General features: G+C 34.7%; 1 long non-coding RNA gene across 1 annotated transcript; it reads left to right on the top strand.

Moving 5' to 3' along the window:
* Positions 1-11750: 11750 nt before the first annotated feature.
* LOC141278689 (uncharacterized) lies at positions 11751-24840 on the top strand. The gene is made up of 3 exons (XR_012331730.1): positions 11751-11831; positions 17720-17762; positions 24807-24840. It is a non-coding gene; the product is annotated as an uncharacterized lncRNA (long non-coding RNA).
* Positions 24841-25322: the final 482 nt, after the last annotated feature.

Below are 25322 nucleotides of genomic sequence, written 5' to 3'. Positions count from 1 at the left end.
CACTGGAAGTAATGCTAATTTGACAAAAATTCAGAATAGTTTCTTTGGGATAGAAGCTGTCATCAATCATTTAATAGAGGAGGATATTAAAGTTTATAGAGTTTAGGTAGCTTGCCTGAAAATGCAGGTTAAAAATGAAAGAAAGTAATTAAATGCAGGGTATTTGAACCACAAAGAATGTGTTATTTTGTTGTTTTCGATGGTTGTTTTTATTGTCTTCATAGCATCAGTGATTCTGAACACTAGCTTAACACTGGAATTACAAAGGGCTTCAAAAAATTGTAAGCAGCTATGTGAAGCTCCAGAGATTTTAATTTTACTGCCCTGAGTGGGAATGAATGGAATTTGATTTCTATCAAAACATCCTAGGGGACTCTGATGCACAAGAAGGTATGAGGAACACTGAAATAGATCAGACTTATATTCACCCACGATTTTCAAATTGTGGATCATAACATACTGGTGGGAATAAATATTTTCCTCATGAGCCTTTAACAATTAAAAAATTCAAATCCACTCTTGTTCTTACAAATAAATTATAGACAATTCTATGACTTATAATTTAGTATTATTTTTAATATTAATATTATTTTATTTCCCATATCTTAATGACTACTATATAAAAGTACATATATATCAGTGATTACTTACAATTGTGATTCATACACTATCATCAGTGCACTGCTATAGAAATCAGTTATTCTACTTTGAATATTGGCAGGTTTGCACAGTTGCAAAACTTAGTGAAAATCTATAAAACTAAACAGTTGGATTGGTCAAAAATTTCTGGGAAATTTCTTTATTGTATGGATAACATCATTTTTATGTTTAATGGATTTTATCTTTTAAATACAGTTTTCTTATAATTTACAATAAAGAGTAATTTGATATATGGGTAATTGCTTAGAATTATTACTGACAGAAAGTAAGTACTCAATAAGTAAAGTTTTTAAAAAGTGGAAAAGAAAAGACATAAAAATGTATATACTGAAAAAATTTACATTGTTTTTGACCTGGTTTTTACAATAGTGCACACTTACATGCATATAAATTTTATTTAAATCATTTCATAGATATTTATTTCTATCTGTATATTTAACTGTACTATTTGTCATCAAATCTATGAGGCCATTGGTTGTGAGAGATACCATTTTTATGTGTTACTAGAGAGAAAAAACCCTGCTAAAAAAGCTGTAACACAGGCTTTATTTCACATAGAACACTTATTTTATACCCTTTGACAAATCTCTTAATTTTATTTAGGTATAGATTTTTCTCCTTAATAAAAGGAAAATATGACTAAAATAACTCAGTTTAAGTGGTAGATCTTACAAGTGTCCATTTTCCTCCATTTCTGAATACATGGAAGACTGAGAGTCTCAATCCCCATGCAGTGAGTTATTGCCATGTCTGTTGACCTGATAATAAAATGGAAACAGAAGTGAAATATGAAATTTCTGCACTGAAGTGGTGATTGTTGGAGAAGCTTCATGCAACAATGGAGCCACAGGTTTGAAGCAACGTGGCCATTGATGCACCACACAGAAGACAGTTCTCTGAAAATTGAGCTAGATTTGCAAAATAATTTGCATAAGTAAGAAATAAACTTTTATTGCATTAAATCATTGAAATTCTGTTACTGCAGTATAATATATCCCATTTTGATGGATGTGAATACTGACACAAAAATAGGGCAATGACCTAGAAACTTAAAATATATGGCTGGGCCATGAGTAGTGAAGAAACCAATAGGGGCTGGAATGGTGGCATTCCATGTTTCAGTGGCAAAACTTTCACTAAAATTACTATGTACACTACCATGAGAAGTAGATCACACTTTTAATGAAATAGTAGTGCACTTTGGTTGTTATCCATGTTGTTTTTGCTAGGTATCTCAGAATGAAATTAGTGTGTTAAAGAATTGGTTGATTTGCATATGGGTGTGAGAAGAGTCCAGAAGTTCATGGACTTTAGAATTGGAAAAGATAGCTGCTTCTCCATTCTAATGAATAAACAAGTTTGAGAAACACATGAGAAGGAAACATGCAAGGAAGCCTTTCAACTGAGCAAATCTCCCTGTTATAACAGATAAGATTAAAGGTATTGAGTCCAGTAATTGAGGGAAAAAAATTTGACTAAGTTTTAGCCTTCTCTAAAACTGCAAAAACATCAAAATTGTCTCTGCCAAATCAAAGAGCAAAAGACATGGGGCAAAGAAAGCAAGGAAATACAGCAGATCTGAGAATTTGTATAGTTGCCAAAGAAATGAATCTGTACTGAATGGATAATCACAAGATACCTAAAAAAATAACACTCTAAATCATTTTTGAGCAGGCAATAAACTAAGAAAAGTAGTCAGTCCTCAAAGAGAGCACATTCCCCATTGTCAACTTCACATTGGCTGAGGAAGATAGTAGAAAAGAAAGAAATCTCCTTCCCAGAGAGTAAAGCCAGCATCCCCAGAGGAAAAGAAGGAACGTACTCACAGAGAACAAAATCAGTGCCTTAACAGGAAATGAGAACATCCTCTCCCCAGAATAGGAGCCCCGGGTGCACATAGCATTTCAGGATGCTGTGGACCAGTGGCCGTATCTCTTCATATGGACTCTTGCTGAACAGGCAACTGAATTTTGGTATATGGGATATGAAGGATGGATAATTTTTTTTTTTTTCACAGCTCCTCAGATTGAAAATGACCTTATCTAAAAAAAAAATATGAAAACTATAGTGTATTACAGCTTAGTCTTTGAGCTCAGTCTTGAATTTGAATGGGATTTGGGGCTTGTCTTCCCTCGGGAGGGTTCTATCTGTTTGGCATGAATCAAATATTTGACAATCAGGTAGTGAACTGTGATAGTCATTATTTGTATTCACCAATATTAGGTTTACTTCTATTTCCCTAAATTAAGACATCACATCCTAGGCTGTCTGCACATGAATGGGCCCCTGTGATTACTTCTAACCAATGCTAATGCAGTGAAACCCATGTAATGTGAGATTTTTCCATTCTCTCTCTTCTCTACTTTTTCAGTAACTATGGAGGTAACCTCAGTAAGATGATTGAATTACAAGGTAAAAACACCTTAAATCGCTGCTTGGCAGAATAATCTTTATAAATCTGTATGATAGACAAACATTTGATGTGATAGCCTATAGCAATCTCTAGCATAATCTAGCCAATTCTGACTGAGAGAGTTAAAGAATTTCTAAAATTTCTTCTCATTTAGGGCATGATGCTTCTGAATTATTTTGGGCTCAGAATAATCAATGTTTTTCATTTCCTTTACAATATTGTTCTCTGTGACATCAAGCTAACGGCAATGCTGCAAAGCCACTATTATTTATTACATAAATTTTGATCCTGGTCCCTTGTTATCTTATAAGAAAATATCAACAGATGGCTTTTAGAGTAAGTTCACTGCATGCACTAACATGAAGTGCTATATCAGTACTGTTGCCTGGCTGAGAATAATTGTAAGGCACCTTCATTGTAACAATGCATCTTAATTTCAGAAATCTTTTTAAAAGTTGATCTTTAAGTTGATGAAATACAGCATATCCCTCAAAATTTGTTGGCATACTGACACTTTGTTAGGAACTTTTAGATACTGTTCTCTAAAAAAAAACAAGTTAAAACAAGGAAAAATAAAATGGAGCTCAGCAAATTGATTCATCAAGAAGCTCAAGAAGATAGTGTAGAATAGGTCTAAAGAATAGACCAGATTGTACAATGAAGGCTCTAGTAGATATAGATAGGCAATAGGTAAAAAGTAAAATGAAAATAAATAAAAAATAAAGGTCGGGCTTCCCAGTGGCGCGGTGGTTGGGAGTCCGCCTGCCGATGCGGGGGACGCGGGTTCGTGCCCCGGTCCAGGAGGATCCCACATACCATGGAGCGGCTGGGCCCATGAGCCGTGGCCTCTGGGCCTGCACGTCTGGAGCCTGTGCTCCACAGCGGGAGAGGCCGCAGCGGTGAGAAGCCCGCGTACCGCAAAATAAATAAATAAAGGTCTCTCTCTCTCTCCCTCTCTCTCTCTCTCTCTCTCTCTCTCTCACACGCGCACACACACACACACACACACACACACACACACACAGTGAATTATGAACTGAACAAAATATGTGATGTTATACATCTTTTGAATAAAATGTAAAAATCCTTATAAGAAAGTTCTGCAAGAGGAAAAGAAAGAAAATAATAAGTCTAATAATAATAATAACAAAAGCTGTATATGATTGAAAATATAACCAGAGTATATACTTTGGCTCTGTAATTAACAATACTTGCTTAATTATAAAAATAATGACTTTTTGTTGATTGAAAAATAAAAATAGTACTATAATTGTTTAGCAAAAATGGCAATGGACAGATGGAATTTATAAAGGAGGGCCCAAATCTCACCTCCAAGTGGAAAATGTAAATAGATAATGACTAAATTTGATAATCCAAGGGATAGTATATAGACAAATGATTCAGATACTGAATAGAACTATCAGGAAAAAAATTAAAATAATTAAAATTGTTATCTCTGGAAATAATTGCAGGATGGGAAGTGTTTATTAGGGAAAACAATGTTCATTTTAAATCCATCCTTGACAGTTGATATTTCAACTGCACACGTGTCACATTACTAATATTAAAAAATTTTATAAAAATAATTTAAGAATCACATCTCCATATTTATATGAAGATACTTATTAATGTGAAACTAACGACTTCCACTATCATAGAGAGTAAAGTAAGTCAGAAAGAGAAAAACAAATACCGTATGCTAACGCACAAAAACGGTACTGATGAACCTAGTGGAAGGGCAGGAATAAAGACGCAGATGTAGAGAACAGACTTGAGGACACGGTGGGGGGAAGGGGAAACTGGGACGAAGTGAGAGAGTAGCGTGGACATATATACACTACCAAATGTAAAATGGATGGCTAGTGGGAAGCAGCTGCATAGTGCAGGGAGATGAGCTTGGTGCTTTGTGACCACCTAGAGGGGTGGGATAGGGAGGATGGGAGGGAGGCTCAACAGGGAGGGGATATGGGGATATATGTATACTTACAGCTGATTCACTTTGTTGTACAACAGAAACTAGCACAACATTGTAAAGCAATTATATGCCAATAAAGATATAAATAAATAAATTAAATAAATAAATAAATAAATAACCACTTCCAAGTATCTGGCATGCCATTGTATAGTTAGAGCTTAGGTATACTTTCCTAAGTTACCCCTACCACTTGGCCTACACCAAAGATTAAAAGTGAAACTCCTATATTCGTTTATGCTCAATATTGTGGATAAGTTTTGGGGTGTCTGGATTATACTGTCTTCCTTTAAAACAGAGATCAGCAAATTATGGTTATGGATTAAATCTGCTTAATGCATATTTTTGTAAATAATGTTTTGTTGGAACACAGCCCCATTTATTTGTTGACCTATTGTCTAAGGCTCCTTTCTACCTGCAATTGCAGAGTTGACTAGGTGTGGCCCTCAAGCCTGAAATATTTACTGTTTGGCCTGTTACAAGAAAAGTTTTCAAGCCCTGCTTTAAAGGGTGTTACGATTCCTTCTGGCAGGCAGTCAGGATTGGTTTTATTCTTAGTTTTATTTCAGTTTTATCCTTAGCCCAGAATGTTGTCCTTCGGACATGGTCCTTAACTCCTAAGTGGCTTTTATGGAGTCTTACTTAACTGAATACTGGAAATGCACAGTGAGGCATCTGTAGTCTAATTAGGCTGGTCCAATATCTCCCTGACATGCATGTCCCAATGAATCTTTCCCTGCATGTATGTGGCTTCATCCTCTGCCAAGCTCCTGCAGGAACCCCCCATGTAGATTTAGGGATTGCCCTCTGTGTAGCTCCCTTCTTCTGGTAACCTGCTCCATAAATTCCAGCTACCTCAAGAGCCTTGAAATCTGCTATCTGCCTCCTGGGCACACCAAAGAACTTTGTGCCCTACTTGGTCTCTACCTCTCTTTACCATGGCCGAAAATTGACCCTGGAAGAAAGGTGGTGTGAAAGTAGAAATGTGTGTTTCCTTTCTCTAAAGGATTGTAGTTCTGTGAGGTCTGTTATCTAATGCCTGGAAACAGTTGTCTCATATATTCTGCCCAGTTTTATAACTATTAAGGCAGGAGAGTTCATCCAGTATCAATTACTCCTAGTGGCTAGAGTGGAAGAATCTAGGCAACGCACATTTTAATTGTAGTGATTGGCAATGGTACAATATCAGGCTTTGGTATAAATTAAAAATAGCTTACCTGGGCTTCCCTGGTGGCGCAGTGGTTGAGAGTCCGCCTCCTGATGCAGGGGACACGGGTTCGTGCCCCGGTCCGGGAAGATCCCACATGCTGAGGAATGGCTGGGCCCATGAGCCATGGCCGCTGAGCCTGCGCGTCCGGAGCCTGTGCTCTGCAACGGGAGAGGTCACAACAGTGAGAGGCCTGTGTACCGCAAAAAAAAAAAAAAAAAAAAAAAAAAAAATAGCTTACCTGTCAGTAATCATTAGCTCATGCAATCTTCCAGCTCTGCAGGATCTGAGGTGACCTCAGTTCCCAGGCCATGAGCTGTTCCTCAGCCCCATAGTAATAGTGCTGTCTGAAACCCAGACAAAGCTCAACTCCAGCCCGAAGATACAGCTTCAAAGGAAGAAAGCCTTTGATATTTTCTTGACGTTTCTTGCCCCATAATGTATAGGCCAGTCTGCTCCTATGCCTCCTCCCTTGTAGGGCGCGGTCAGCTAACTGCTACGCGGCAGGAAGCTGAAATAAGCTGAGTCATCCTTCCTGTGGCCACTGCGCTTGCGCTAAGTATACTAATGAGGTTTTAAAGTAGCGACCTATCCGATGCTGGCTCACAAATCGCACCATCGGCGAAAGCCAATCACAGAGCGACACATGTTCTTAATCCCTATATAAGCAGACTGCTATAGGATTGCGGGGTCTTCCTTCCATCTTTCTTCAACCAAGCTGTGCTCCAATAAAGTGTGATACGAGAAGAATCTTGCGTGTGGCGGCTCGTTATTCTGCCGGTCAGAAACGGCTCGCCGCACTCCCTGACTTCTGGCTCTGCAGATTCATTACTGACTTCAGTTTCTCTCTGATGTTCTTTTGCATTTGACTATAGCCCTTAGTCTCTCTCTTTCCCTCTGAGACTTCCACTTAACTTTGACCACACCCAAATTACTTCATTATCATGATTAACCCCAAATATGCATCATTATCAAATTACTCTAATACTAATTCAATAATAATATGATAATATTAATAACGATACACAGTCATTTATCTCAGACTGTGGAAAGCATACCCATGTTGAGAAGAGATAGAATCTGTGTTTGCAAACAAATTTATTGTTATATATAAACCTTATATGTGTAAGGAAAGTGAAAATTCCCCAACAATCTGAAGTCTGCTACGAAGTAGCCCTCAACAAGTTTGGGATTTCTTTGGAATTCCCTTATTTAACTAAAAAAAAAAAAGAAAAAGTAAATGTTTCTTCCCACTCTATAGCATCAACATTTTATGTAACATAAAGTGGTTTAAATTAAAAGTTAAATCAATTAACTTCCTCTGTGTACTACCAGAAATATTTCAGGTAGGAGTAAATAATATTTGTAGTGAGATAACTGAATAAAATTTACTAACCAATTTTTTATATCTTTCACAACAAGAAATTTGGAGAAAGAGAATTTAGGAATAGTGCAGGGTCCTAACGATTTCACAAAAGAAAAAAAATACTAAATTTCTGCTTTTTCACTCTTACTGTGTAGTTTTCTTAACTCATGATTACAAAACAGCTAATTAAACTCCAGTGTATATTTTCACCCAAGGCAAGAAAAAAGGTAAGGTATTGACCAAAAACACATTTTTTTCTTAGAAACGCCCCCAAGACTCACATTTTCCTGGACAGACATACTTCACATGGCTACCCCTCAAGCCTCTCTAATATATACCAGCAAATGAGAAAGGAATTGGAATTGAGTTTTTGCTCATCAGACACCATTGCTTCAAAAAATTTTTTTATTCCCCAAAGAAGCACCATGTTTCTTTCATGGCTTCTGGCATATCCCTGAAACCCCTGGCATATCCCTGGATCATACACCAGAATGAAAACAAGGATATTACACATAAAATGTATTTCTCTGTATCTTCTAGCACAAAGTTTGTGTGTGGCTACATCCTGCTGACACATTTTCTTGGTTCCAGTTCTGGCATGTTTTGCTTCTCTTTCCCCATCAATAGCTCCTCAACCTCTACACACACACACACACACACACACACACACACACACACACGCAGTACTAGCTCTTTACATAGAAAAAGTCAGTCACGGGGGAGGGATGCAGCGTGGTGGTGGTGGTGGGATGAATTGGGAGATTGGGATTGACCTATATTCACTAACATGTATAAAATAGATAACTAATAAGAACCTGCTATATAAAAAATAAATAAAATAAAATTCAAAAAAAAAGAAAAAAGCATTATAAACACAGAATAAATCACCATTGAAAAAAGAAAAAAAAAAAAGAAAAAGTCAGTTAGGTAACTAGGTTCTGTGTCCAATCTTATAACTGGTACTATAGGCTGATGGTTGACAATACATTTCCTTTTTTTTCCATCGGTAGAGATTCACATGACTAATAACTTTCAGTTTTTATATTCACAACACTAAAAAAGCATATTGATATTAAAGTGAAAAGGAATGTTTCTTTTTACTTTGTTACATATGTGTATATGTTTTAAGATGAACTGTTTTACTTTAAAAGCTAATTCAATTTATTTCAATGCTCCAGAATTTTTTAAATTGCATTATTATCAGTAATAAACATTTACTCACAATCTATCTCATAATTATTATAATACAACCACAAAACCATGATAACTGTTGTATTCTGTATTGTAGGCAGATTTTATGAAAGGCTTTTGTTCTTCTTTTAAGCACTTGGTTGGAATAAACTATATTTTCATTTTTTGTTTACTTATTAGTTTATAATGCAGGGAAAATATTCTAGGAATAAATATAGGTGCAGCACAATCTATTTAAGTCCTCATAAACTGGACTAAGTAGTGAAGTCTTAGGAAATAGCCTTTATTGTTAATTTGATGTTGCTATTTTTAGGATTTTACTTTCTCTAGTAACAGTGATTTGATGGCTTTTGTGACTTAGTGTATTAATATTTATATATGGCAATCCATTATAAAGGGTTAGTGGAAAACATGTATTGTACAAAAATATTATATTTTAAAATTAAATTAAGTTTCTCTCTATTCTCTTCTCAAACTTGTTATTCTGTTGCTTAGGGCAGGCTCTTGGTGACAATGACTGCTGTGCTGCAGATATTCCTTGATGTTGGATAATAAAATCCCTGTGGGGAAGCTATACCTTTGCCTAGTGCCAACACATTCTTGGCAGCCAGAACTTTTGCATGATAAATGTTGCAATTAAAGCTATTGAGTTGTGCATAAAATAACCTTCTTCAATCTTGTTTCAAATTTATCTGAAGGCTATTAAAAGAACATAAAAATATGAAGTAGAATTTTCAAATAAGGAAAGTGTATATAATTTACATATCTCATAGCTTAATAATATTAGTAATAGCAATACATTTTAAAAAGAAAACTTTCTTTTACCAAAAAGAGAATGTTATTTTGTGAGGGTCCAAAAGTAGAGGAAATACAAGATTAACTAGCATGACTTCACTTGATTATTGTTAAGAATATATTCTTTTAAAATGTATATTTAATAGAAGGGCATTTTTCTCTACTACTTTCTATTAGTGGTTAACTCTAATTTTTTGGAAGCAGGAAAAAATTACCACTTAGAGGTATGTTTCTTTTTAACTTAATTTATATTGTTTGATCTTTAATTCCTATATAGACATATTTTAAATTTTAATTATATGTATAGGTGTAATTGTATACATTCTTATAATTTTTGTCCATCTTTTCTTTCCTTTTTTGAGTTGATTCTGCTCTCCCTGTCTTCTCCCTTATCAGCCTGAATCACCTCCACTTACCCCCAATATTTCCGTGCATCACCTTAGGACAAATTCTTTCATCTTTTACTGGTATCCATATGATACTATTACACAAATGTATATATGAATGCACAAGAGTTCATACACCCGTCAGGCACACATATAGAATGAGAAGTTTTATTTGTTCGTGTTTCTTCTAAAGAAAATGGAATCCTACTATGCTCACTTTTCCACAAATCTCTCTCAACCATATTTTCTGGAAATCCATAATACACCCATTACAGTGTTGATTTGATTTCTCTTTCTGTCCTTTTTTAACCACTATGGGTAATACCATAATCAACATCCTTGTGCATTCTGTAGGAACTTCAAATCTGACCTGTTAATATTTGGCTTCTGCTAAATAAATTTATTGGAGTAACATTGTTGGATTTGTGTTATTTAGTCTGTAAACAATTTTGTATGTGCCTCTAAAAGTTAAGGGCTTCTTTTGCAAATCTCAATGCTATCATCACTTTAAAAATATTAATAGCTTTTTATATCAAATATCTAGCCAGTGTTCATTTCTCATGTATCTTCGAATCAGAATAATAAAAGGTAATTGTATTTTAAAAATTTGTTTCTTACATCTATTTTAATTTATAGTTTCTTCCTCCATCATTTTATTTTCTTTAATTTCAGTTGTTGTTATTAAAGAATTTTTGTTATTTTTCCTTAATTTTGCTGATTGTTTCCCAGTGGTGTTATAAGTATTTGCCTCTGTTCACTGTATTTCCTGGAAGTTGATAATGCTATCTAGAGGTCTGATTACATCAGAATCAATCTATATAGAGACAACTTCAAAACTGGTGTTGTGTACTTCTACCAGCTACTAGATAATGTCTACTTGCCTGACTTTTTGTAATACTAGTAACAATTGGGATTATTTTATTGAAGATTGCAAAACTTAATATTCTAATTATTTTCCCTTCTTTGTTTATTAGCTAGAATATTTCTATACAGATATATTTTTCCTAAATAACAACTTGTGTTTTGGTTTTTCTGTTTTGATTTGTTTAGAAAAGACAAAAAAGTCTCCAGTTTTTCTTTTTATTTGTCATTTTCCAAATAAATAGTTGATTTCTCAGCTTCCAGCACAATGACCAAAAATATGTTTTTAAACATTATGAAATCATGCATTTAATTATTGTTTACATATTTCAGCATATTGAAATTCTAATTCTGAAGATGTTCAAATTATCCATGGTTTGTTAAGAGGAAATTATTCAGTTTGGCTCTTGAGTTCTTCAGCTGTGTTTTTTGGTGCCCTTGATGCTTGAGGATCATCTCAAACATTTTCTATCCCTGATGTGAAGCAGCTCTTGCTCTAAGAAACCCTGTCCCTTACAGTGGTAATAGAGACCAAAACCTGTACACAAGAAATGTTCATGACTATGGACACTTGTTTCTCAGTGTTTTTCTCAGTGTTTTTACCTAACTAAGCTAGAAAAAGATATTTTTTTAAAATGAAATATAAGTTCCAAAATGTTCCCAGTTCACCTTCAAAATTATATGATTTGTCTCATCCTTCTATTCAATCCCTATTCTCCCACACTAAAATTTTTAATATCTTATTACATAAACTTTGTTACTTATTTGTTTTATCTTACATTGCATCACTACATGCTTAACAGTCTCAAAACTGATGATACCATAAGCAATATAATTAGTGAAAAAATAACTATTATATTAATATAAACATTGTTTTGTATGTTTTTTATCCTTAGGGATTATCCCACCAGGATGTGTAGTCAAATTACTCTAGTTGAATGCCACTGGGAAGACTTCCACTTCGTGCAGTTACATCACAGGTTTGTACCTCTACACACATTTTCACTTTCTTCAATTTCAATTTTTAGGAATTTGCTTATCTTTGATTTAATTTTGTTTTATAATTATGCAAAATGTTTATATGTTTCCAAAGTCATATTTACAATATAATGTACATTCATAGACAGCTTCATTCTAATATTATCCTCTCTAATCTATTCCCATCCTTATCTATAAGCAAATATTTTTAAAATGTTATGGTTACTGTCCGATAATGCTTAATGAGAAAACACAGATATTTGCATATATAGGAGCTTCTTTAGCTAGCTTTTTAATTGTTTTGAACTTTTAATTTTTCTGAACTTCAAAAAAATATGTAAATATATGTATTTCATTTTCTCTTTACCTTTTTTAACTTAATAAATCTTGTTATCCTCTCTTTATAGATAAGTTTAGCATTCCCTTTTACGGTTACATAGTACTCTATTGTATGGCTTTTCTTAGTTCATTAAATCAGTTGCCTATTTTCACCAACCTTCTGCTATTACAAATAGGACTGCAGTAAATACCCTTGTGCACACCTCTTTTCATGCTGTATGAGTGCACCTTGGGGATAGAGCCTATAAATAGAACTATTGGATTAAAGGATGAATTTATGTATAGTACTTAGATAATTGAAAAAAGTTTATTTATTCAATATTTTTATATTAAATATGTAGACCAAATGTTCTTTTTTTCTACCAACGTTATTAACTCTTTGAACACACAACTAAAATAAACTTTATAAGCTTTAGTAAAGGAATATTATTTTAAAAATATCAACCATATGAAACAATGCATTCCCTTCGTACTATTTATGTTTTTATTTTGTTTTGTTTTCTGTCATCACAGAAATATCTGATTATAATGTCACTTTTAAGAGATCCATTGAAGGGGAGAATGCAGCTTTGTACTGTGACTACTGTTTTCATCAAGTTATAGTTTTCAAAGTTAGTCTTTATTTAAATTGACTGTGAAAAGGAACTCAGGCCTGATTTATCATGATTATTATCATTACTATTACTGTTATTATTATTATTCCCATTAGTGAGGAAAAATTAAACAAAAGTTAAACTGCTATCTATAAGGGAACTTAAACTAAATATACTAAAAAAAATTACTGCATGGAAAACGAGATGTAAACATAAACACTTTGGATAGATTCAAGATTGTTGGGATAACATTTAAGCTTAATTTAGAATGATATACATTAGCACCCTTTGTCACCATTTAAATCCTGTTTTTTCTTTGAAAATATGCTCAGTTTTCTGTGTAGCACCTGTAATTATCTGAACCTCAAAAATAGCAATGTATAAGCATGTCTTTCTTTCCTTTAATTACAAGCTTTTGCTTGTATACAGAACTAATGACATTGCTTTTAGAAAGGTTGATACAGCACTCCTATTGATTAACTATTTCCCAGGCCCAAATTCAGGGGTGAAAACACACACTACCTCCTGATGGGAAGAGAATCAAAGTTAATTACAAAGAGGCATGAACATTGGTAGAAGAGACTTTACTGTGGCCATCTTTGCAAAAAATCCACCTACAGTACTACAGTCTTACAAACTGTCACATTAAAAGCAACTGCAAGCTTATACTCCATTTATAGTTATTATAAAATATCGGCCATATTGCCCGTGTTGTACAATATATCCTTGTAGCTTATTTTATTTATTTATTTATTTAACATATTTATCGGAGTATAATTGCTTTACAATGGTGTGTTAGTAACATATTTTGTACATCAACTATATTTCAATAAAAAATTTAAAAAGAGAAAAAAGCAACTGCTAGAAAATATGCAGTTAAAAACATAGCACGTAAATTAACAATTCCTTGAACATTTAACTTTATAACTTTAGTTATATTTATTACATGATGTACAACCTATAAATATAACTAATTTGTATCACTGAAGTTCACCACATCCTAACTGAACACAATGTTTCTTTATTTCAGTTAAATGCATAGTGTTCAGTTAGGTACATGTTTCTGAGTCAGATTGCCTGAGTTTAAATATTGACTCTGCCATTGGGAACACTGAAAAAAAATTTAAGCCTCAAATTGCATTTATTTGAAATTAGTATAATACTAGGATTTCCATCAGTGTATTTTTGTCACATGAAAATGATAAGATTTCTTTTTGGCACATAGGGTTATATAGTTATTATTGAGCATTTACTAATTACCAAACACTATGCAGAGGATATAAATAATAAATCATAAAAATATATGATTAATTGTTTAATATACCTACATTTCTTTGTAAGAATCAAAGAGTCATTTTGGCTAACTTAAGTTGATGGAACTTAAGGAGGAATAAGGAGAATTTCAAAAAATTCAAAAATACGAAATGCAGAAGAATAGGACTTCACTGAGGCCAGTGTTTGTTGTAGAAGCCAGAGTTCTCCTGAAGGAGAAGTTTATTTCCTTACCTTATTGAGTTGTGGCTGGTCCCTTTGACTTACTTAACCAATGGGATATGAGCAGAAGTGAAGTATGCAAATTCTAAGTGGATTTCAGTCCAGTTTTGGATAGCACTCTAAAGAGAATAGTATGTTCCAAAATGGTGGCTGCTTTAGCCTGTATCCATGAATGAAGAATATTCATGGGGCAAAGCCAAGCAGAACAGAGCAAGAGTCATAGCTGACTGCTGTGGTTGGAGCAATCCCAGAGTAGAGCTGCGGCTGACATGCAGTGGGAACAAGAAGAACTTCTTTGTGGTTAAGCCACTGAGAAGGTGGGTTGTTATAATAGGAGCACAATCCAGCAAAGTTGATCCAAAATGGCACATATTAGAATATGTCCTAAGAATGTTGGCAGAAATTTAGAGATAATACTAGATTGTAGAAAATCTAGGAAACACCTTTATTGAAAGTCTTTTAGAATGTGGTGTCTGTGAAGCATATTCGGCAGTCAAAATCCATTCTACTCCCCTTTTTGTTGGAAGATGGTGGAAGTAAAAGCACATTTCCTAGCCTCACTTTCAGCTACCTTGACAGTACATGCTCCCATGTAAGATGTGGAAGATAGAAGTGACAAGAACACCCTATTTTTGTGTTTCTTGGTAGTTACTACTGGCAAAAGGTCATGAGAAGGATGAGATAGCAGTCCAACTCCACTATCTGACTTAGCTCTATTTTACTCAGAAATAGTAATAACTCTCCTGGATCTATTGTCTGTTTTATGGGATAAATCCGTTATTCAGCCAGGGACCTGCCCATACTTTCCTTGAGATAATTCTATAAGCACCTGATTTCATGTATTACATCATTTCCTATTTAAAATAGCTAGATTTAATTTTTGTTTATTTATTCCCTGCACTGAATGTTTGGTAATAAAGGACCCATTTTGTCACAACATATGATTTTACAATGCCTACAAAATAAAATGATATTGAGTACTCACTGCCCAATTCATTCATAAATTATCCCAATTTATCCATAAATTTTCTAATTTAAACAAAAAGTGATTTGAGGAAAAGGTTCTTATGGGCCCATTTGATAAATAAAACCAAAGTTTCACTATGGGAGAAAGAGAATAAAAATAGGAAATGGTGGGAGGTCAGAAAGAAAATATGAATGTAAATTAGAGATAGCAATATGTGTGGTAGGCAGAGTAATGGCTTCCTAAAGATGTCCATGTTCTAATTCTGGAACTTGTGAATATGTGCTTCACATTGCAGTAGGGACTTTGCAGATGTGATTAAGTTAAGGACCTTGAGATGGGAAGATTATCCCAGATCATCTGGATGGACCCAACTTAATCACAAGCCAGGACACTCACAGTCAGAGAGAGATTTGAAGATGTTATGCTGCTGTCTTTGAAGATGGGGGGAGGGAGCCATGAGCCAGGGACTGCAGATGGCCTCTAGAAGCTAAATAAGACACAAATTTTTAAATTTTAAATTTTAAATTTTAAATTTTTAAATTTGTGTCTTTAAAAAAGACACAAATTTTTTCCTAAAGCCTCCAGAAGGAATGCAGCCCTGCCAACACTTTGATTTTAGTCCAGTAAGACTTATTTCATATTCTGGCCTCCAGAACTCTGAGATAATAAATGTGTGTTGTTTTAATCCCCTAAGTTTGTGGTAGTTTTTTACAACAGTAACAGGAAACTGATACAGTGTGGGATCACATTTTTTTTCATTCTTTTTTGTTAACTTATTGTAGTAAAATACACAAAACGAAATATGTACATATTATCACAAACTGAACATAACTCTGAACCAGAAACAAGGCCAAGAAACTGAACATTCTCACAACCCAGAAGCTCAACCTAATACATTCAGTTTGCCTCTTTATATAAATGGAATGATATACTATGTAATCTTTTTATTTAACCTTTTACTCAACACTATGTCTATAGTGTTTATCCATATTTATTTGGGTAGTTTTATATCATTAAGTACTCAATTCTATATAGTATATCATTGTATTACTATACTGCAATGTCTTTTTTTTTTTTTTTTTTTTTTTTTTTTTGCGGTACGCGGGCCTCTCACTGTTGTGGCCTCTCCCGTTGTGGAGCACAGGCTCTGGACGCGCAGGCTCAGCGGCCACAGCTCACGGGCCCAGCCGCTCCGTGGCATGTGGGATCCTCCCGGACCGGGGCACGAACCCGTGTCCCCTGCATCAGCAGGTGTACTCTCAACCACTGTGCCACCAGGGAAGCCCTACTGCAATGTCTTTATCAGTTCCATTGTTAATGGGGTTTTAAATATTTTCTCTTTTTTTCAATTATAAGCAGTGCGATTATGAAACTTCCAGTACATGTCTTTTGGGGACATGTGCACAAACGTGTGTTGAGTATATACCTAAAGGAATTTACTGGAAGTGAAAGCTTGTTGAGATAAAGGATATGTATATGTTCAGCTTTAGTCAGTTTTAACAGTGACAGATTAAAGATGGGAGATAGCCACAAATTCTTTGACAAGCCTCCCATTTAGAGGCGGGGGTCTATTATGTTCCACTCCCTTGAATCTAGGCGGGCTCTGTGTCTTCCTAGAACAAGTGACTATGGCAGAATAATGTTGTACCTGTTTCTGGGGTAAGGCCTTAAGAGACTGGCTTCTACATCTACTTTAGAAATGCTTGCTTATAGCTTCATCCCTTTTGGGACCCAGCCACAAATGCTGTGAGAAACTCAAGACATATGGAGAAACCACATGTAGGCACTTTCCACAGCCCAATTTGAGCTCCTAGCATCGACTACTAGCATCTCAACTCAAGTGCCAGACAAGTGAATAAGAAAGCAACCTGGAAAGTACATTCTCCAGTCCTAGCCACCCCACTTAGCACTATCTAGTTTAAAGGAAAAAGAAAAATCCAGCCAAATCCTTCCCAAATTTCTGACTCACAAAATAAAGTGGTGTTTTAAGCCGCTGAGTTACAAAGTAGTTTATTACATACCAACGTAAAACTTGAAGGAAATTGGGCATCTGGAAGTGGAGTACTACATACCAAAAGCTTAAGACACGTGACACTGGCCTTCAGACTAGGCAGGTAGCAGAGGCTGGAAGGGATGTGAGGAGACTGTACATAAAAGCCAAGACATCAAGACTTGAAGCCTTGAAGGATAGTGAGAAAATGTTGAAAATTCAGGAGAGGGATAACCGTTGTAAATTGGTTGCCAGTTTGACGACAGTGTCACCTGCAGGAATGTGGAGCATAGAAAGAGTATCTGGTTTAGTAGCAATTTAGCTGGAGAGAGTTTCAAGAGCAATATAGGGAATGACATGTGGCTTCAACTAACTGCCTATGATAAAATACAGGAAGACTGAAGATGGCTTAAAGAAGGAACTGTTAAGATTTTGAGTAGCGTTTTAGGGAAATATAAAGGAGCAGGAAATTCTGGATTTGAAAATGAAATTGTTTCTCATTTCTAGGCTCTTCCAGCAAATGATTCTTAAAGTAAGAAGTAACATCCAGGTAAGATCAAATTCATTATGAGATTATAATAGCCTATGTTAAGTCCTGAGAAAAATCTTAGGCAGATAGCCTGTCTTTTTAGTTCACAGGTCTTAAATTTAAAATAACTGCATCTGAGAAACTTCATTTATTTCTGTGCCTGATTTAAACGTTGAGATCTTAGACCTTGATCTTGTTCTTGTGCTTGTTCTTGTTCCTTTAATGGGTTAGGTTTCTACAGTCTTGGAAGGATGATAGTTTGTATGTGTAAGGAATGTAAATAATTTGTGTCTGGAGTATGGATTTTAGTGGCCTTTATATAACTACAGATTCTTTGATATTCTTTCCATCTAGAAAGATAGGTGGCCTGTCTTTCCCTTTGCCTTTAATCTGTACAGGATTCATGAGTGCTTTAACCAAAAGAATGTGGCAGAATTGATGCTGTGTCAGTTTCCAGAGCCAGGCCTACTTCTTGTCTATTGAAATTATTGCTTTTGGGAATCTAACTTCCATGACATGAGAAACCCAAGTGTGTGTGCTTCAATAACAGCCACGGCTCTTGGCAGAGTGGTTCTCAGTTTTTTGTAATTTAAGTTAATCTGATTCTTAAAGGTCCTACCAATTTTAATGCCTTTAAAAATATGATTATGGGGACTTCCCTGGTGGTACAGTTGTTAAGAATCTGCCCGCCAATATAAGGGACACGGGTTCAATCCCTGGTCTGGGAAGATCCAACATGCCTAGGAGCAACTAAGCCCATGAGCCACAACTACTGGCTCTGCACTGTAGAGCCCACGAGCCACAACTACTGAGCTCATGTGCCACAACTACTGAAGCCCGTGTGCCTAGAGCCCATGCTCTGCAACAAGAGAAGCTACCGCAATGAGAAGCCCGCGCACCGCAACGAAAAGTAGCCCCCACTTGCCACAACTAGAGAAAGCCGGCACACAGCAACGAAGACCCAACACAGCCAAAAATAAATAAATAAATTTATTAAAAAAAAAAAAAACACTGGGGCCTTAAAAAAGTCATTAAAAATATATATGTATGATTATGAAACTAGAAAATGTCAATTCTACATGAATTTTGTTATAATGACGTATAGTAGACACTGCTAATTGCCCTTCCCCCAATATCCATTTCACAGTCTTTCTTTATAAATTAACCCCAATATTTTTAGGGCAGAACAGCATTGAACTTAGTCCTCAAGGTTTCCTTTTAGTTATAGGGATATGACAAAGCTGTGGCCCATGATATGTAGACATCAGTGGCTGGAAAGGAAATAAAGAAGTTAGTGTCTCATGGAAAGGCATCCTGGAAGAATACTCTTTGTTATTGTTAGGACGGCAGTGTGACCCAAAGTGATCTAAAAATTCAATGTAATCCTTACCAAATCCCCAAAGTTTTTTTTTCCAGGAACAGAAAAACTGATACTGCAATTCATATGAAATTTCAAAAGACAGAAGAGACAAAGCAGTCTTTAAAAGAAAAACAAAATTGGAGGATTAATTTCAAAACTTACTAAAAGCTACAATAATAAACACAGAAGTATAGGCTTAATTATAGACATATAAATCAATAGAATAGAATTGAGAGTCCATTAACAAACCCATAGATGGCCAGTTGACTTTTCAACATGGATGCCAAGATCATTCAATGAGAAAATAATAGTCTCTTCAACAAATGGTGTTTGAACAACTAGATATCCACATGCAAAAGAATAAATTTGGACTTCTATTTTGCAACATACACAGAAATAAACTAAAGATGGACTGAAGACCTGAATGTAAGAGCTATACCTGTGCAACTCCTAGAAGAAAATATTGGAATAAATCCTCATGATCTTAGATTTGGCAATGGAGTTTTAGATGTGGCATGAAAAGCACAAGCAGTAAAAGAAAAAAACTGGTAAATTTGACTTAAAAAAATTAAAAACTCTTGTGCATCAAAGAATAACATCAAGGAAGTGAAAATACAACCCACAGAATGGAAAAAAATTGCAAATCATATACCCGATGAGTGTCTAGTATCCAGAATATGTAAAAAACACCTACAACTCAACAACAGAAAGACAAACAACCCAGTTAAAAGCAGACAAAGGACTTGACTCAACATTTTTCCAAAGAAAATTTGCAGATGGCTAATAAACACATGAAAAGGGGCTCAACCTCATTAGTCGGTAGGGTAATAGAAATCAAAACCAAAATGAGATACCAGTTCAGACTCATTTAATGACTATAAAAGAAAGAAACTAAGAGGTATTGGCCAGGATGTAGAGATACTGAAAATCACATTAATTGGTGCTGAGTATGTAAAATATCATGGTCTCAGTGGAAAACAGTTGTCAGGTCCTCAAAAAGTTAAAACACATAGTTCTCATGTAAGTCAGAAATTCTACTAAATATATACCCCCCAAAGTTGAAAACAGGCATCCTAACAAACACTTGTACAAGAATGTTCATAGCAGCACTAGTCTCAATAGCCAAAAGGTGAAAATATCTCCAAATTACATCAACTGCAGTGCAAAAACAAAAGTGGTATACCTGTACAATTGAATTTTAGCCATAAAAGAGGTTAACTACTGATACATGCTACAATATGGATCAACCTTAAAAACATTATGCTAAATAAAAGAAGCCAGATACAAAATGTCACAAAGCATATGATTCCCTATCTATGAAATATGCTGGTTAGGTAAATCCATAGAAGTAAAAGCAGATTAGTGTTCACCAAAAGCTGGGAAGAGATTGCTTAATGAATATACTGTTTCCTTTTGTGGCAATGAAAATATCATGGACCTAGAGATAATGTTTGTGCAATTTTGTGTGTACTAAATGCCATTGAATTATACACTTTAAAGAGATTAAATTTACGTCAATTTAAAAAATAATAAACTACATACAAAATATATTCATGTGACTTTAGACACATGTTTTGAGTTCCTTCCTTATTCCTAACAGAAATGCAGGTGAAATGCCTGAAGCTGAAACAGTCATTTTGAGACCTTGAAAATTAAAGGCAAAACTAGAAGAAAGCAGAGCAGAAAGAGAATGTCTGCCTCAGCTGAGTTTATATGAGAGAGAGAAAGAAAAGAAAAGAAAACAAAACAAAAAAACCCCAACATACTGTTTAATGGCATTATAGAGGTGTTCTGTTACAACCAAATGCAATTTTACCCACTTGTTTAACAATAAATGCATCATAAGTTTATATAGAAAAAAACCATGGAAAATATTTTTTAATTATTGGGGAAAATAATTTTATTAACCCTAATTTAACTCATTATTCATATTGAAATGAGCATAAAAACTCAGAAATTTGAATATGGATTTCAAGGAAGACTATTAAAATATGCACTGGTAATATGCTTCTCACTTAAAGTAACCAAGATATTCATTAAAGAGCTATTTTTGTGGATTTGCTGCATGGGTTATATTCGAGACATCTTCTGCCAGGTGATGAAGGCAGTCTGTGATTGCAAAGATGGTCAGAAATACACTTGTTTTGAAAAGTTAAATAAAATTTGGAGTAGTGAGTCAAGCCACTTAGTTCCCTAAAAGTTTTGTTCTCCATTCCATTAATATTTTAGGTATATAAATTTTGGTGATTTAAAACATTTGTCCATTTTCTTACATCTCTCTGTTTCTGAGTTCTGCCATGTCAAATATTATATATTTTTTGATCACTCTATCTCCACATCTAGTTAGGGTCACCAGATTTAGCAGATTAAAAAGACACCCATTCAAATGTCATTTTCACAGCAGATATGTTCTTACTATAAGCATCTCCCAAATATTGCAAGGGTTATACGTATTCTAAAAGCATATTCGTTGTTTATCTAAAACTCAAATTTAACTGGATATTTTTTATCTTATCTGACAACCCTTACTAGTAAAATGCCTAAAATAAAACAGGCACTCAACATTTTTTTTGTTTGTTTAATAAATGTATGAATGATATACATTCCACCCCAGTCAAAACTCATTGGCTCTCATTCTCATTGATACTGAAATGTTAATTGGCAGTTCTTTTTCCTTCCCTCCCTGTTGTTGCCTCCACTGTCTCTATAACTATAGATAGTCACCTTCCCAGGACCTTTTTCGACACTTGGTTCAAAACTATTCAAGGAAATTTTATCTAAATATTATAATATATTGTGTTTTATTCAATCCTGGATAATGCCTATACTCTATTCTCTTACCTAATGATGGTATTCCTTAATTTTCCTATATTTTAGACGTACACTTCAGTGTTATATATGAAATATCAACTTCTTAATGGACTAAAAATGAGAGGTTTATATGTGTATACTGGATTGCTTTGGAATGTTTTAATACTTAGACTTGTTTCAGCTCATATAATTTGAGGAGAACTAGTTTGGAATTCCAGTACCTTTTATGATTACCACTACAAGCCCACAAAATGCAAAACCATACTCAAGTTGATTATATGCTTGTCATGTCAGTTAACCCAGTATCCCATTTATAATCTACTCATGTGGATTCAATTGCATTATGAGTAGCACAACTACCATTTTTCCTGCGAAAAATATCCTTATAAGAGATTGTTTGAACTAGAATTTTCATTTCCCTGGAGGAAGTTTCCTTCTGAAATTTTCCTCTGAAAATATGCTCAACATGATGCAGATTGTTTGTATAAATTCTCAGAGCCAGGTTTGTTTTGTTTTGATTTGATTTTTACACTTTATAGAAGAAACATCTGACAAATTATTATACTTGGTGATAACTTCAGAAATTTAGGGAAGTTAGTGATGGAATTGGGGTATTTGTGTTACTTTTGGTCAAAAATAAAATATAAGAGGAAACTTTGCTGTTGCTCAAGACCTTAACTTTGAACAACCTTGGCCAAATATACACAAAGTCAACTACAGAATCCTGCATATATATTTCATCTTGACAAATGCAGGTTCAGATTGTTTTACAGAATTCTGTCAACACTGAAAGGCACCAGAGCCTTAAACTTAAACCTTTTGAAAATCTTACAGTTAATTCGAGAGTTATAATCATTTCATCTGTCACAGAACCTGACCTGTCAGGTCTTTAACTTTTACAAACTCTGGCTTTTCAGCAAATATGTCTTAATATGTTTGATTGACTGTTAAGAGTATATCTTTGAAAACAGCCATCTTTTCACCTCTGGCAAAAAAAAAAAAGAAGCTAGGAAATGCCTCTGAATGAACATGTTGGGTTTCAAACTATTCAGTATCCACTGTAGAGTTTTTCGATTTCCTTTCCTTTTTTATTAAGTCTCAGATAACTGCAATGTCACAAGATCAAGTGTCACACATATTCTAATCTCAAAGCTTTGGTATAGTTGACCAAATTATTGATATATTAAGGGGCTCCATAGTAATATCCACTCTAAATACAGCTCTTGGAAAAATATGAACCAGATAAATTCCCTATATGATTTTTCTCTTACTTAATAAAGCCTGAATAAAGATCAAAATAGGTGATAGAGTTTAGAAGGTAGTAGTGAATTATCAGAAACTTTTTCTTATTGTGCAACATGCATAAAGCATAAGGTAGTCCCAGATGGCTTCGTTCATGAACCTCCGTTCTTGACCCCCTCTCTTTACAAATGAAGCCACTCTCAGGCTGATTGAAAGATCACATCAGCAATGTTTTGAATCTGACTGACTGACAAAAGGATGAGCCAGCTTAAAAGAAAGACAGTTTTATATAGATGCCAAACTGAAACCATTGCGGTTTTACTCAGTGGATTTTAATTCTCAGTACATTTATTGCTATCCTTCACTTTGTGAAGTTCCCTTGTCCTCTGAATGTTGCCCAGACAACCACAGTATGTAAAATATATTACAAAGTACAAACAAAAAATCTTAGCTTATGTGTGCAACCATGTGGATATATTTCTATGGGCCTATGTCTCCCTGGTTTCTTCCTTCTGAACATGAATACACAATGTCTTTCTGTTTTGCTGTCTACTTGGGATGTCAGTGCTCACTCTTATGGTCTGAATACAGTGGGATTGCAAATTAGGCTTTAAAGAGCAAAACATTCAATCTCAAAATTATAATGAAATTAACTTTTTAGTAATGAATCCCTATTCTGCAACAATATGATATTGGTTAACTGATCTAGAAGAAAACGCCAACCCACTTGAGAAGAATTCGTACTGGCTACACACTAGGGGATGATACAATAAAGTTTCTCTCTCTTTTTAATTTCTGTGTAATGCATAGGCTCCTGATGCCTTGTAAAATACAAAGGTGCACATGCCAGAAAAAAACTAATTCTGAAATACTTAGCTCTCCATATGGTAAAGCCAAGTGTAATTGATTTCACCGTTTTGTAACTCCCTGCCCACTATTATTATATAAGAAATTGAAAATGTCCTTCTTACTCCAACAACAACAAGGATATTTTAATTAAAAATTTAAAAACACAAACAACTTTAATATATTCTTTGTTGGCATCTTGGTTTTTTAATGGGACTTCCCTATTACGTACATAATTATACAGGGAGTGCAGAGAAGGAACATGAAGATGTTTCCCTTTTCCCTCTTCATGATATTTTACTTTGAGAATTTTAGCCTCCATGAACTTGAACTCCTAATTGTTAAGTATTGAACTATATGTTTCTCCTTGTAACTTGTTTCTTTCATGAATAGTCAAGTAGTTTTATTGCCTACTCAATATTCAAAAAAACCCCAAACAGAACACCCTTTGCTTTAGTGCCTTAGAATGTAATCATACAGAAAATGTGGTTTAAAATGTTTTTAATCAGCTGTTAATTGTCTGAACTAAATTCTGCAAATACTGAAGCTAAATCTTCATCTTAACATAGGTATGTGTGTTAGGAATCTTTCAGGTGCAAGTGACATTAACTCATCTCAAATTAACTTCAGCATAAATGGGGATTAATGGGCTTGCATAATTATGAAGAGCAAGGGTGCATATTGTAAATGCTTCAACCAAGGCCCTGATGACTGTAAGACATTTTTCCCCTTCTCCTCACATTAGTTTTTCTGTGCATGAAAATCCATTTCTCTTCTATTGCTAACTAGAGTTTTCTATTTGACAGCACACAGAAAAGAGGAGATGGTGAAAGCTCTTGGTAACGTAAGAGAAAATGGGATATCTTCTTCCATTCAAAGTTAAACAGAGAGAGAAGGAGGGAAAGAGAAAGAGAGATTGTAATTAACCTTGGTTATGTGCCAACTCTTTGAATTAATCTTGGTAGCCACTGGAATAACATACTGTTATCAGACCAGCGTTGGTCACAGGAGCTCCCATTTCACCTGTTTGGCTATTTTTGGATGTTAGTGCCAGAAAACAAACTAAACAAAGAGTGTTTTGTTTTATTTTGTTTTTAGGAAAGGCAATGGTGTGGCTGGATTTATTTTATAGGTAGATTGCTAATGGCATTGAAGAACAGGGAGGAGAATCAGTTATGAGACAAAATGATAGAGCCACAAAAGGAGAACCACAGGCATGGGCATACACAGCTCTTCTTTCTATAGATGTTCACAGGAGTTGGGTGACTTCAGATGCTGGAGCAGCACCTCTGACTTGCAGGGCCTGGAGAAGTCCTTCATTA

The sequence above is a fragment of the Tursiops truncatus genome, chromosome 5, assembly GCF_011762595.2.
Source record: "Tursiops truncatus isolate mTurTru1 chromosome 5, mTurTru1.mat.Y, whole genome shotgun sequence".
Taxonomy (NCBI): domain Eukaryota; kingdom Metazoa; phylum Chordata; class Mammalia; order Artiodactyla; family Delphinidae; genus Tursiops; species Tursiops truncatus.
This window is presented reverse-complemented; position numbering and strand designations above follow the sequence as displayed.